This window comes from Pseudorasbora parva, chromosome 5 (genome assembly GCF_024679245.1).
Source record: "Pseudorasbora parva isolate DD20220531a chromosome 5, ASM2467924v1, whole genome shotgun sequence".
In the NCBI taxonomy this organism is placed as follows: domain Eukaryota; kingdom Metazoa; phylum Chordata; class Actinopteri; order Cypriniformes; family Gobionidae; genus Pseudorasbora; species Pseudorasbora parva.
The window spans coordinates 45,386,560-45,398,992 of record NC_090176.1 but is presented as its reverse complement, the minus strand read 5'-3'; the positions used below and the strand labels follow the sequence as shown (position 1 = coordinate 45,398,992).

Sequence of the window (12,433 nt, the reverse complement as noted above, 5' to 3'; positions counted from 1 at the left end):
TTAAAACAACGCAAAAGTTTGATCACAGATAACACTTCATTAGGATATTTTTCCGTTTATTTGAAAGTATGGTTCATGTCAGCTGGTTTTGAAGACAGAGAGAGCTCGTTCTCCTTCACTCAGTTAACGAGGGCAGAGTCACGTGCATTAGTAATCTACATCAATTTATAAATCACAATAACTCATCAAATTTGCTTTGGTGGCCGCCAAAAAAATTTCAGTGTAGGAAAAACCCTGGACATTATTCTGTTCGTTTGCTCAGTGGCTGATGTGACACTTGTTCACACTGCTAAGAGTAAAGCGTTTCAGCCAAATAAAAAAGTAAACCGAGGGTAACGCAGATATGACGCAATTGACAGGCGACTCCCTCAGAAGTCCTGGCTCGTTGGTTAAAATAGCAATTTTCTCACAATGAACAAATAGTTGGAAACATTTGGGATATTGTAAGAACTCAACTGAACAAAATATATAACACTGGCCTGGTGTTTTGTTTTTTTTTGTTTTTTTTTACTGCAAAAATACTACATAGTGCACCTTTAAGTATTTTAATCTCAGCTGTGAAGTGTATGAATTTTATAAGAATTGTATAAGGTAGAAACAAAAGCAATCTTTATTATAATCCACTCACAAAACTCAGGGGATCGCAGGAGATAAACTAAAACTCAACCACATTCAACATAGAGATAATAATGGACAAAAGGACTATAGGGTAGTCTCAGCCACATACGTGTCTGAACATCTGATGCAAATGGTACACTTATCTGAAAACACTTCAGGAGTTTCGAAATCGTCATCTGATTAGTTAAATTCTACAGGATGCCTGGGAGATGTGTGTTTCGTGTAACTCCCTCGTGGAAGAAGAACCCTGTCGTCTTTAGAGCTGTGACAATGAGAACTTACCAGGATCAACTAAACACTGGAATGTCAAAAGTATGTGAAGCTACAACAGCATGTCTTGTGGAATCCATCCAGCCGGATTTAAATCAGTGTGCATAAGTGTTCAAATACGGAGTCTCATCTTGAAGGAGCCATGGATTTACAAATGGCCACATGCTGCTTTTACACCAGAGAACGTGTGGGTCACATTAAGGTCTGCACAAATGAGTGTACATCAGGGCCAGATGTTTGTTTCTGAGGGAGCTCTAGGTAAATTATTAACGCTAATAGCCTCTTATCGCATACAATTAGGCACGCAAAGCACAAGCAGATTTAGCTAATGGCCCCTGGGGCCTTGGACTCTATAGAAACAAACTACTTCTAGCTTCATAACCACAAATGCCTCCACCTTTAGGTGTCCTTTAAGCACCAGTCTGACTTTGGATGTGAACAGTTAGCTTACATCCCAAGCTGAGGCTTAGTTGCAGCTTCGAACATTCAGCTCAATGTGGAAAAGTGTGGCTTCGCAGTGTATGCAAAGGCGATTCTGCTTGTAAGCTTGTCTTCCAGCTGTCTCCGGGTCCAGGATTTTACTACAGTGTCGTTCCACAGAGAGCTTTGGCTGTCTAAATAGAGCTCATCCAAAGGCTAATCACAGGCATGCCTGATCCCCCAGCCCCAACATGCTCTAAATAAAGAAATCCCCAATGCACACAGCTCATAGACTGTGCGGAGCCCTACCTTGACTACTTTGGAAGCTACAAACCAGTATACTATCTGCTAATATGTCTTCTTGCTCATTCCTTTTCTGTCTGCTTTTAAGATGCATTGGGGAATGATTCAGAATCATCTATTTAAAATGTTTTTCTCTACGCTTCTCATCTGGATATATGCCAGGTTATAATGCTCTTCTCAATCATTTCATCATCATTTGATGAATAACTGCTGCCACGATCAATAGAAAATGCATCTATCTATCTATCTATCTATCTATCTATCTATCTATCTATCTATCTATCTATCTATCTATCTATCTAACTATCTATCTATCTATCTATCTATCTATCTATCTATCTATCTATCTATCTATCTATCTATCTATCTATCTATCTATCTATCTATCTATCTATCTATCTATCTATCTATCTATCTATCTATACACTCACCTAAAGGATTATTAGGATCACCTGTTCAATTTCTCATTAATGCAACTATCTAATCAACCAATCACATGGCAGTTGCTTCAATGCATTTAGGGGTGTGGTCCTGGTCAAGACAATCTACTGAACTCCAAACTGAATGTCAGAATGGGAAAGAAAGATGATTTAAGCACTTTTGAGCGTGGCATGGTTGTTGGTGCCAGACGGGTCGGCCTGAGTGTATTTCACAATCTGCTCAGTTACTGGCATTTTCACACAACCATTTCTAGGGTTTACAAAGAATGGTGTGAAAAGGGAAAAACATCCAGTATGCCGCAGTCCTGTGGGCGAAAATGCCTTGTTGATGCTAGAGGTCAGAGGAGAATAGGCCGACTGATTCAAGCTGATAGAAGAGCAACTTTGACTGAAATAACCACTTGTATATATATATATATATATATATATATATATATATATATTTCCCTTGTTTTATAAGTGGGTTGTTGTTTTTGTTTACGAGGATAAACTGCAAAGTGGATCGACTTCTTCTAATGGTCAAATATCTTTCTATGTGATACTTTACTCTGTCTGATAGTTCACAACAAGGGAATATTATTACTTTTTGTCACAAATTAACTGCCGTGATTCTGCCACCTTTTCAAATGTAATGGCACCTCAGATGTAACTGAAACACCCATTATTTGAAATGAGTAATTTTATGTAATGCCACCAATCATAATGCAAAAATAAAAAGCTGTTTAACTCCCTCCAAACAATGGTTTAGCACTGCAACTCCAGAGTTATTTCTATAATTAACCGGGTCTGTAAGATGAGAGTCAATTCACATGCTTAAGCCTATGCGTGCAGACCATGAGTCAACCTCAGGAATTAAATCAACTTCTCACAAAATGAAATGATATCATGGGGACGGATCTCTATATTTGTGAAGCAACACATAGCTGATGCTGAACCCAAATCATCCCCCGTGAGAGGCTCAATCAGTTAAAGAGGTTGTTTTATTGAAGTGTCTTGTTCTCAGCCTGTCTGAGCTTTTGCTATTGTGCTAACAGGTGTGATCGCAGCACAGCACCTCACACAGATTACTGCGGTCCGTCTCCACCCGTCAGCCATCAAATTAATAACACATCTTCCACTGAGCCAAGACTGAGTTCTTAACTACATGATCGGTTGTGACTCGGGATGGAAATCGTTGGGAATTTAACTATTCTTGATTCCACTCCAATCTGTCATTACTCACACTTATGCTGTTCCAAACTTGTATGACTTCCTTTACTCACCCTAAAGTATTATTAGGAACACCATACTAATACTGTGTTTGACCCCCTTTCGCCTTCAGAACTGTCTTAAATCTACGTGGCATTGATTTAACAAGCTGCTGAAAGCATTCTTTAGAAATGTTGGCCCAAATTGATAGGATAGCATCTTGCAGTTGATGGAGATTTGTGGGATGCACATCCAGGGCACGAAGCTCCCATTCCACTACATCCCAAAGATGCTCTATTGGGTTGAGATCTGGTAACTGTGGGGCCATTTTAATACAGTGAACTGTTCAAGAAAACAATTTGAAATGATTCAAGCTTTGTGACATGGTGCATTATCCTGCTGGAAGTAGCCATCAGAAGATGGGTAAATGGTGGTCATAAAGGGATGGACATGGTCAGAAACAATGCTCAAGTAGGCTGTGGCATTTAAACGATGCCCAATTGGCACTAAGGGGCCTAAAATGTGCCAAGAAAACATCCCCCACACCATTACACCACCACCACCAGCCTGCACAGTGGTAACAACGCATGATAGATCCATGCTCTCATTCTGTTTATGCCAAATTCTGCCTCTACCATCTGAATGTCTTAGAAATTGTGACTAATTTTAGCCTCTTTTTCCTATTTGTAGTGGAGATGAGTGGTACCCGGTGGGGTCTTCTGATGTAGCCCATCCACCTCAAGGTTGTGCCTGTTCTGGCTTCACAAATACTTTGCTGCATACCTCTGTTGTAACGAGTGGTTATTTCAGTCAAAGTTGCTCTTCTATCAGCTTGAATCAGTCGAACCATTCTCCTCTGACCTCTAGCATCAAAAAGGCATTTTCGCCCACAGGACTGCTGCATACTAGATGTTTTTCCCTTTTCACACCATTCTTTGTAAAATGTTGTGAAAAGGGCTGTGCGTGAAAATCCCAGTAACTGAGCAGATTCTGAAATACTCAGACAGGCCCGTCTGGCACCAACAACCATGCCACGCTCAAAAGTGCTTAAATCACCTTTCTTTCCCATTCTGACATTCAGTTTGGAGTTCAGTAGATTGTCTTGACCAGGACCACACCCCTACATGCATTGAAGCAACTGCCATGTGATGGGTTGATTAGATAATTGCATTAATGAGAAATTAAGCAGGTGTTCCTAATAATCCTTTAGGTGAGTGTATGTGTGTACTGTGTGTATAATTTATGTATATTTGAATAATATAACGTAAAAAATATGGACTCTGCGTCTTCACTACCTTCCACTGAAGAAAAGTGAAGTCGCCAACATCCGAGTATGACGCTGACATTTTGCGCAGATTTGGGACAGAGTCTCCAGTAGTGACTTTGGTACCGGAGTCTGTGCAGTAGAGAGCAGGAAGTAGAAACACAATATCAAAAGCCTGCCCACACTCTCGCAGATGCAGAACAATTCATTATGTTGGTGTGAAATAAACAGTAATGGAATTGTAGAAATTAAACCTAAAGCTGCAATCTCCTCCTGAAAAATGGGCCTCAGTGACTACTTCACTTAGAAGCATAGACTACTTCACTTCACGCTGTTAATCTCAGCTGTCAATTATAACGTCACAGTAACTAATTTGATTGTTTAGTTTGTCTTACGTGCATTAAAATGCATGGAAGGGCTGGGGTTATAAGCTATACTGGGACCAACCATCTGGGGCAATCGAGACGCTTTGGCTTCTGTTTTCAACACAGGCTTGATTTAAATACACACATTATAACACATTAAAGGATCTGTATGTAAGAATGACAGCTAATGGTTGAAATGGGTACTGCAGTCCAAATTCTAAATATTGTTTGCCCCTCCTCCTCAGACTCAAAACTCACATGGGTTGCCAGTTTGAGGACACGCTGTGTTTTCCTCCAACTCCTCCACTGTTTTCAGAGAAACGATTACGTGAACTCAGAATTTTTCCTAAATATCTGCAAACATATTATTTTTTGTTTTAGTACAGTCAAAAATGTACATACAGCAACTTTAAGGTGAGTAAATAATGAAATTACAATTTTTGGGTGATCCTAATTGCACACTAGCAGTCTTTGACTCTGCTACATAACAATACAAATTATTCTACTACAATTATTCTAGTTCGTGTTTGCATGTTTTTTGTTTGACATAATTAGAGGTGTAATTAAATGTCAGGAAATTGCTTTGACACTGCTAATTGAAAAATGTTTGCAGGCTATTGTATGTTGATTTAGAAATAAACTAAGCTCTCCAGCAGACATACTTCATTTTGTTGTCTCAATATAACAATGAACTTATTAAGCATCAGGATGAACAAGCAAATAACAAGCTGAGGAAACACTTTACATCAACATCTTACAAGATGATAAAAACAACACTGACAGCCGAAGGATGAGAAACATTAGGCCGAAGAACAACTGAACGGAAAGAATGTCTGCTGAGAAACTGCTGTAGAAAAGCATGTGATACGGCTAAAACAGACACAGTTTACTGTAAATGTATCTCTATGTACTTCTGGACACAAACCAAAATATCAGTTCTGTCAGGCCCACTATCGTCAAATATGATTGACTGACTATTAGCATATAGTTTGAATTGCCGGTATGGTTCTGTTCTGGGCAAGAACTCCCTGCGCATCCATGCAGCCTAGCATGGATAAGAGCAGAGAGAGCAGTGATAATCCCCCTAAACAGAACAGAACCAAAAATGTATTGCAGATAGCTAAATAATTAGGTAATTTATTCTAATTCAAGGGGAATCAGAATACCAAATCCTGACTGACGAGGGGAGGAGCTGGGGATGAGGGAGGGTAAATGAGCTCTGGAGAAACGTGATAGTGACAGCTGCTGATAGTACTGAGGAGCTTATACTATATATGTAGGCGGTGATAGGCGTCATATTCTTATAGGTAGACGTGATCAGCTGACAGTCAGCTGATGCAAGCTTAACTCACGTGACCTGCCAGATCTGGCGCTATACGCTTGATATTTGGCGTTATTGCCATTATTTATATACTGTCTACACAAGCACTATAAGCTTTTTGAATATGCTTTTGTTTTTATAGTTTCAGTCTTCGTTTTAATTTTGGAAGGTTACATTTGTTGGCTGCCTATGTCATTGAAGTTGCTTTATTTCAGTAAACTGACCACTACATTCAAAAGTCATTGAGAAATTGCCAAGAAATTTAAGGTCAATAGGAATAACGGTCAATTATAACGGTTACTGTTGCCAGTCTTCTGAAATAAGACATTCTTTATGACGTATGCAGCCAACAAACTCTGGAGAACGCAGCCTTCGAAATAAGACTCTTGTATTTGTTAGTGTTCTTTTTCTTATTCTTCCACTCTTGAGTCTATGGCAGCCCATAAGTAAAATGTGAAAAAGTTGTGACATTTGACACACAAATAGAGGACAGCCTGAACATTAACCACAGCAATTTTGGAGTCTCTAACGCAATCCCTCTAGCGCCACCAACTGTTCAAATGTGCATTCATGTTTAAACTAATAACTTCTGAACTATTTTTGTGCTTATAACATCTAAAAAGTTGGACCAAAACTTATTAGGATCTCTTTAGATTCGAAGCAGCATTCTGAGTCGAATGACACCCAAATTTGCCCTTTTTTTATTTTGTCATAAAAAATTTTACTTAGTATGTGTCATCTTCAGCATTATGCCCTGAAGGTACCCAAAAGGTTTTGACCTTTTAAAAAAAATGCTATTAGCTTTCGGCTATTGTAATTAAACTTTATTACTTGGTCTTTATTACTTGAGTCATGCCGAGAACATAGATATCAATTTTGCCATATTCAGTCAAACTTCCTGTCTTTCATTTAGATTTTCTTTAAAGGGGGGGTGAAATGCTGTTTCATGCATACTGAGCTTTTTACACTGTTAAAGACTTGGATTCCCATCCTAAACATAGTAAAAGTTTCAAAAACTAATGCTTTCTGTGTCAAAAATACTCCTTCCGGTTTCTCACAAGTTTCGGAGAGTTTTTTTCAAGTATGGGTCGACTTGACGTCGATAGAGCGTGAGGTCCTTGTATGGGCCGTACGGGCTCTTCTCCCGGTAGGGTGCGCGCGCGTGACTAGAGGGAGAGAGGAAATGCACGCCCATAAACACTCTCTCAGGTGCAGATCCAGTCGTCGTTATAGTCCGCGCCGCGCTCCACTTTATTCCTATGGGTGACATCAAGCGACTTCAACTCTTCAGCACAGCATTCCGGGAAGGCAGCGCTGCATTTGAACCGATTTGAACGCAGAAATGACGGGAAGCTTCACAACATCGCTTCAGTGAGTAAACATCAGTAAACGACACGATCGCGTGCTTCGTCATTCAAATGCGCTAACGATTACTCCATTGTTGTTCTATGTATAACGTTACACTAGTCTGACTTGCAAAACCGTTTTGCTTGCTACTGCTAAGGTTTAGTCGCATACAATAGTCCATAAACCGAATCATGTCCTTATAAACTGCGAGTAAACACACACAAATGTTGACAGGCCACTAAATACAGTACATACCACAGAGACGGACGTCCTGCTGTTGCTGTTTCTCCTGTTCAATTTATTTCAGCTTCCGAATGATTCTGGATCATATATCTATTAGCTGAGATCGATAGCCATGGGTTTCTCCGCGTTTGAGGACGTCACCGCTTTGCGCGCTCGTCATTCTTTAGCTCCGCCCACACGATACGCCTCCAGGCGCTGGTTTTTTTCCGGAAAGACTCGGTACAGCCTATATTTCTTTTATAAATATAATAAAGCTAAAGACTTTTCGGAGATATGAAGGATGCAATACTACTCTATAGGTACTCAAGATTGACATGAGATTGACTGAAACTGAGTGTTTCACCCCCCCTTTAAAAACATACTTTTTCTAATTTGTCCTAGACCATGTCTGATTTTCACCAAATTTAAGTAACCGTTATAATTGACCGTTATTCCTATTGACCTTAAATTTCTTGGTAATTTCTCAATGACTTTTGAATGTAGTGGTCAGTTTACTGAAATAAAGCAACTTCAATGACATAGGCAGCCAACAAATGTAACCTTCCAAAATTAAAACGAAGACTGAAACTATAAAAACAAAAGCATATTCAAAAAGCTTATAGTGCTTGTGTAGACAGTATATAGCACTGACCACACCAGATCAAGTTGGTGTTAGTTATTGGGTGGTCACATGGTTGTATTTTCCATTTTGCGTAAAATCATCTCAAAATGTCTTTCCTCGTTTTTGCAGTTGATTTTTAGCTCTCCTCATTCTGCCTCTATGGGGTGCTTATCCCTTTTATTGCTCCTTGTAGCTATATATTTTATTACTTTTTAAGAATATTTATATAGCTTTATTTTAAATTCAGTTTTAATAACTTTAGTACTCAATCTTATTTCAGATAGAAACCAATGCAATATTTCTCATTTAAATGTTGTATTATTATTTTATTTTATTTACTATTTGCTTTGTTTAAATTAACCTTAAAGGTACCACCAGCAACACTAATCAGATTATTCAGCAAAAAATGCGTCTGACATCAGTGAAAAACAACTTTAGTGGAATATCCTGCTCTGATATTCATCAAACTCTATATTTCTTTGTTACTTTCACATGGGAATAATGTAAATGTGTCCAGCTAAATGTTGGCCTCACAAAGATATATATCTCTAATCAATAACACGGTTGACGCACTTCTAATGTCACACAGTTACGTCAGCCCAACTGATTGTAATAGAGATCATAACTTCCCTGCATCTTATTTCAGCTTTTTTAAACCTTTACTTCTTAACGTGGTTCCTCATTACTGCATTAGTTTGTGCTTGTTTGAAAATGAGCACATCTGCAGCTATTCCTGGGCATTTATCCGGCTAACAGATGAGACCTAATTGCAACTGAAGCTTTTATTATTTAAAGGACTCTAGCAGAAGATGCTGAAGATGTTTCGAAGCAATCCTGACAGTATAAATGTACGTGGTCTGCTGCAGCTGTGCTGAAAGTAGACAGCTGGCTCTATGATGCATCGATGACTCAAGACTCCACACCATCCAACCCATCCAATCCAAAAACAAAGCATTTTTCAGTTTCTTCTGCAAGATTACAGTGCTACTGACTGATATACATTTATCAGTTGGTGGTAGTCAAATCTAAGGCAAGAATGTCTGTGCTCCAGCAGGTCAGGACCAAGATTTGATGGAAATCAAGTGGTGACAATAGAACAGATTATTGCACAAAAAATAAATAAAGATGTAGTAATATTATCATGAACTGCATCCTTTCACCGATATGCAACTACTACTACATTACCATGACATAGGCAGAATATGGACAATTTTGTAAATGCATGAACAGAAAAAGTGTGATGTGCCAAATATGATCTTCAACAACAAAGAAAGGGTTTTTTTTCCATTCAAAAGTTGTTAATCCTAAATCAAGCGTTTAGCCTTGTTTTTCTTCTGCTCTCAGCGACCCTGTCAGAACAGAGAAAAAAAATGGTGACCCATTTTTGTGTCGCAACCCACCACTTGAGAACCACTTGTATACATACTGCAGCTTATGAATCTATAATGCCATAGTAGCACAGATCTAGACATTTACAAACGCTCTGACGGGCTTCACCTCTTCTGGGAGTATCTATAATTTTCAGCCTACTTAACATGATACACATGGTCCTATCCGTCGATGTATGGATCTAAATTTGGATTTGTACGTGGGCAAGAGAAACAATGTCGAGGGCACATCTGCAAAGATCTACACGAAGACTGGAGAAAATGTACTACTTGAAGTCGCCAACATACTTTAGCACTTTAGCTACACTGCTAACCTTCTTAGTGCTGTTTGAAGGAAGGACAGTCCAAAACATGCAAAGGATAAGCCCAGCTGCAACTCGGTCACTCATATTTGAATTTTAAAATATCAGGGCTAAGTAAAGAATGTAATAATAATGAAAATGCATTTTCAGTCCAGTTCTTGCTCTGCTGCAAACCAACTCTGGAATGTTGTCATTAATATTTTTTTTTTTCATCATCTTAGAAGCACATTTGAGCACCATGAAGAAAAATTTTAAAGTCTATATCTCATATCTCTAACCAGAGTCCTGCTGCACAAGTGCTTCTATTCTCTTAGCATTGGTTTTGACACACCTATAGAAGGGATATTTAAATGTTTGAACTAACAAGGCTTTTCTTTTAGTCTAATTTGTAATGTGCTATTTAATGGTTTCACTCACTGTGACAACTTACCCCATACACACACAATGATACATGCTGTAACAGTATACACACTACAGATAAGAGGGGTCAAAATTGTACCTTTAGGAGTACAACAGCTTGTCGCTGGGGCAGTACCCTTAAAATGACATCTTTGTGTCTACCTTAGAGTACAAATACATACCTCCATACCTACTATGAACATTTTTGTGGTAAAAAAAGGTACAAAGATGTCCTTTTAAGGGTACTGCCGCAGCGACAAGCTGTTGTACCCCTAAAGGTACAATTTTGACCCCTGTTTTCTCTTGTGTGTTACAATGTAATAAGTGTATTTATCTTTCTACATGTGCCAATTCAAAAACTGAATTTCAAAAATTAAGAAACGACCCTGAGAAAATAATTGTGACAACTAGCTCCGCTTACAACTAAATAGGTCACCAACATCCTAAACTCTTCCCTTGATCCAGATGACTAGACGCCTTCCAGAGCCTTAGGAAGGAAACTTTTTAATGATTATAATTGGACAAAATCTGACACTAATATATGCCTTTGTCGATATGGGTCAATGGCAAATTGCAAATAGGGGTCTGTGAGATGCAAGAAGAAATCTTCAGAGAAAAAAAGCTGTTAATGCTTAAGTATATATAATAATATATAGTATATATAATAAGTATATTATTAATATTAATTATTATATATATATATATACATACACACACACACACACACACACACACACATACATACATACACACACACGGACTCTTCATCTCAACATTATGTTTTAAATCTTATTCTGTTTAGTAACCAATTATAGGGTTGCGTTAACTTCATGCATGCTTAGGATGACTAGCTCAAATAACCTACTTCAGCATCTTTCAAGCATTAACCCTTTCAAGTGCGCATCAAACGCTCTGCTCTTTGTTATAGGTCTCTAGATACTACGAATCTGAATGTTATTTCACTATTATGCTTTGCATGACGACTGAACATTTCGGAACACCTCCTAAACGTTTCTGCACACATCGCCTTTGCATCATTGTAATGCGTCTGTAAAACGCTTCACTCCCCTATACGACTGCACAAGCATCTTCCCATCCATATGAATGACCTGTCCGCGCGTTTTACGCATCCTAACTGAGTGTTTTGTCGGCTTTGTTGTTCAGCACACACCCCTGCCATCATCATATCCATGGGGAGACTCGTTTCTGCCATAGACTCTGGAGGAAGGAGCGCCTCCACGCACCCGTATCTACGACCGCCAAGATGATATGCGCTATTTCTCATTGTGCCATCATGAATATGTGTTATCGTAATGCTAAAGATCTGCACCCGAACAGTGTTGTGCTCGCCTACCTGTGTGTTTGGAGAGTTGTTCAAGCAAAATGTGAATGTAGACGATGGGTCAGAGAGCGCAGCGGCCGTGCTGGTCCATAGTGAAGGGCTCTAGCTGCTCTAACTCTCCCCTTCTGTCTCTCTCTCATCCGAGAGCGATGCTCGCATCAGCCACTAGATGATGCTGAGGGGTGCGCGTGTACACGTGCTGTATATCAGACGCCACGGATCAACGGTCAAATATGAGGGAACCCCTTTCTAAAATTTAAAAGGCATTCTAAAGTCAAAACATTGTGTGTATTTCAATCTACTTTTTATTTATTTCATTTTTTATTATAAGTTTTATTTTTATTTTTTATAAAATTATTCAAATTTCTATTTATACCATGATCAATTTGGGAAGCGAGAAATATTTTCATGATTCATGAAACGAGCAATAGAGGGTATGCATTGATGTCACTTTCCCGCCAGAACTCGCCCCCTCAGCCGAACTGAGTGGCAGAAGAGCTGCTGAATGACTGGAGTTAGCAGGGGGAACTGTGAAAACACAAGTAAAAAAAACGATTTTCATTTTGAATTAAAGGTTGTACTCGATATAAGTATTCCTTACAACTTACCAAAGATCCAGTGA

The 12,433-nt window shown here is 38.9% G+C and overlaps 1 protein-coding gene across 3 annotated transcripts in view; it reads right to left on the bottom strand.

Annotated features, from left to right (window-relative positions):
- slc4a3 (solute carrier family 4 member 3) overlaps positions 1 to 11,945 on the bottom strand; it is a 379,295-nt gene extending 367,350 nt beyond the window's left edge. For all 3 annotated transcript variants that reach the window (XM_067444496.1, XM_067444495.1, XM_067444497.1), the window contains exon 1: positions 11,824 to 11,945. The gene's annotated coding sequence lies outside the window, so the exon portion shown is untranslated. The remainder of the gene's footprint in view (positions 1 to 11,823) is intronic.
- Between the last annotated feature and the right edge of the window lie 488 nt (positions 11,946 to 12,433).